We start from the raw sequence: 2,983 nt of genomic DNA on the forward strand, positions 1-2,983 counted from the left end.
TTCCCGCTTTAATCTGTCCATTTCTTACCGACCAGGCTCAAAGAACATCAAGCCTGATGCGCTGTCCAGGTTACACACCCCCGACGACGCTGAGGACGGTCCGGCTCCCCTCCTCCCTCCCAGTTGCACGGTTGGAGGGGTTACTTGGGAGATCGAAGACCTGATCCGTCAGTCACAACAGTCTGAACCTCCCCCCGAGTCATGCCCACCAGGTAAATTGTTTGTTCCTGCAGCAATTAAGCCCCGGTTTCTCCAGTGGATCCATGCATCCAAATTCTCAGCCCATCCAGGTGTCAGTCGTACTATTGCACTCGTAAATCGAAGGTTTTGGTGGCCATCTATACACAAAGATGTCAAAGAGTTTGTACTTGCCTGTCCTGTTTGCTCCCGTAATAAGTCTTCTCATCAGCCCCCGGCAGGACTCCTCCAACCACTGCCTACACCCCAGCGCCCATGGTCCCATATTGCCATGGATTTTGTCACAGGCCTACCCAATTCCAAGGGTATGACTACTATTCTTACTGTAATAGACCGTTTTTCGAAAGCCTGCCATCTAGTTCCTCTCCGCAAGTTACCCACTTCTTCTCAGACCGCCCATCTCCTCATCAAACATGTCTTTCGCCTTCATGGCATTCCCCAGGAGATCCTGTCTGATCGAGGTCCTCAGTTTATCTCTCAAGTTTGGAGAGAGTTTTGTGCAGCTTTAGAAGCCAAGGTAACCCTCACATCAGGCCATCACCCCCAAACTAACGGACAAACTGAACGTATGAACCAGGAGCTGGAAGCAACTCTCAGATGTTTCACTTCTTCCAATCCTGTTGACTGGGTCCAATTTTTGCCTTGGGTTGAATACGCCCATAACTCTCACGTGTCTGCTGCGACAGGTTTTTCCCCTTTTGAAGTCTCTCTAGGATATCAACCACCACTCCTCCCCTCTGATGAGAAGGACATTTCGGTGACCTCTGTGCAACACCAGATCCGTCGCTCCCAGAAGATTTGGAGAGAAACCATCGCAGCCCTCCATAACACAGCGGCCCAAAACAAACGCATAGCTGATCGTAGGCGCTCTGCTGCACCGGCATATACTGTTGGGCAAAAGGTATGGCTCTCCACCCGTGATATCCCTCTCAAGGCCATGGCTAAGAAATTGGCACCTAAGTTCATTGGACCTTTTGAAATCCTGTCCATAATCAATCCAGCAGCAGTGCGTCTCCGTCTTCCCTCATCCCTTCGTATACACTCAACCTTCCATGTTTCACAGCTTAAACCTGTCCTGACCTGTGAGTTGTGCCCTCCGACCGAACCCCCTCCTCCCACCCGGATTATTGATGGTCATCCAGCCTACTCCGTCCGTCGGATCGTGGCCTCCCGTCGGCGAGGTCGGGGCTACCAGTACCTCGTCGACTGGGAGGGCTACGGTCCGGAGGAGCGTTCCTGGGTCCCCCGCTCCTTTGTTTTGGATTCCACTCTGATAAGAGATTTTGTTTCGTCCCGGGCTTCCTCTTCGCGGTTGCCGGGTGGCAACCGTTGAGGGGGGAGTACTGTTGGGATCAGTGTTTTGTTTTGTTTTTTTTTGTAATCTTGGGGTTGGGTTTTGTGTTGTTGCCTGCTGTTTCCTCACCATCCACCAGAGGTCCTCGATGGGCTGAGCCCCTGGAACATGCGGTGGCAGACCCTGTTGACGCACCTGTGGCTAATTTGAAGAGGGCTGAAGTGGAGTATTTATGCTGCGGCTGGCAAACACTCCGGTGCCTGAGTGTTAACCTAGAATGGTAAACTTTCCCTGAGCTAGGCCCTCTGAGTTATTCACCTGAGTGATCTCCCGATGTGTTTCCCTCTCGTCAGGTTTTCTGCCGTCTCCCAGCGTGTAGCCTGTGGATACAAGTCTCCGAGTGATCTCCGCTCCGGTCAGCCTCCCGAGGAACCGTTACCCCCTCTGACGCCTCAGGTAGTACCTGTTGGAAGCCAGTACCCTCGACCCTGGATGAATCGAGCTCTCCGTTTGCCAGCCGTCCGCTACAGCCGCTCTTACCTGTCCGTCCTCCAACGTGCACCGCTCGCCGGATTAGCGAGCTCTGGACCTCAGTCTTCCGTCGCAACCTCAGGCAACAATCAGGCAACAATCAAACCCATTTCACCCCTTATCCAAGTAAGATTCACCGACTATCTCTGCATGATCCTTCTGCCACCGACTGCTATTCACATCTGTCCTCTCATTTAACAGTTGATGACCTTGCAGTTCCAACCCCGTATCCAGATCTCCCCACCACTTCTCTTTATTTAATAAACTTTATTATTGTGATTCGCTCTACTGGTTGTGTTCTTGCATGTGGGTGCGTTCACTAGGACCCATTATGACAAAAGTATCTCAACTTCACAAGTTGCATTTCACTTTGAATGTTTTACACATGCTCTCCAAACAAAAAAAATCTGTGACTAATTACATTTTTTGGTACGTTCCACAGAAATATCCACGAATAGCTGAATGTGGGAATACTGAACTGAGGTCCACTGTAGTTTGAAACCGATAACATTAATGTGAGAGTGAAGCAGAAAGGCACTAGCCAGAATTTACAACTGACAAATGTATTTGCCCTCATTCTGCTAAATAAAGACTCTCAAAATAATACCGCTGTTGAAGAAGAGGAAGCCGCTAATCCAAACCTTATCTTCAGGTCTTCGTGGAATGTCTCAGAGAAACACAATCCCAATATGACCTGAAAGGGACACACAACTCAGTGAAGCACTCCTCGTTTGTGTCAAACAGAGCTGCCATATCTCCAGAATAAAGCAGCTTTGTTTAGGCTCTTGTAACGGATCTCATGTCCTCTCGGTTTCCAGCTCCGAGGGAGAGCAAGTTGTGTTTATGAACGTAGTTCAGATTTAAAAAGCCTGATGTTATTCCTCATCGGGTTAGACAGTTAAATCAATCTTTATGCGTTTGTTAACACCGAGTTCATGGAAGGCTGTACTTCAGGTTCAG

General features: G+C 49.6%; 1 long non-coding RNA gene across 1 annotated transcript; it reads left to right on the top strand.

The window, feature by feature from the left end:
* Positions 1-289: 289 nt before the first annotated feature.
* Positions 290-2,302, top strand: LOC148155109 (uncharacterized). The gene is made up of 3 exons (XR_015765671.1): positions 290-1,772; positions 1,846-2,149; positions 2,225-2,302. It is a non-coding gene; the product is annotated as an uncharacterized LOC148155109 (long non-coding RNA).
* Positions 2,303-2,983: the final 681 nt, after the last annotated feature.

This window comes from Poecilia mexicana, unplaced genomic scaffold (genome assembly GCF_051168715.1).
Source record: "Poecilia mexicana isolate PSO_F unplaced genomic scaffold, ASM5116871v1 scaffold_16, whole genome shotgun sequence".
Lineage (NCBI taxonomy): Eukaryota > Metazoa > Chordata > Actinopteri > Cyprinodontiformes > Poeciliidae > Poecilia > Poecilia mexicana.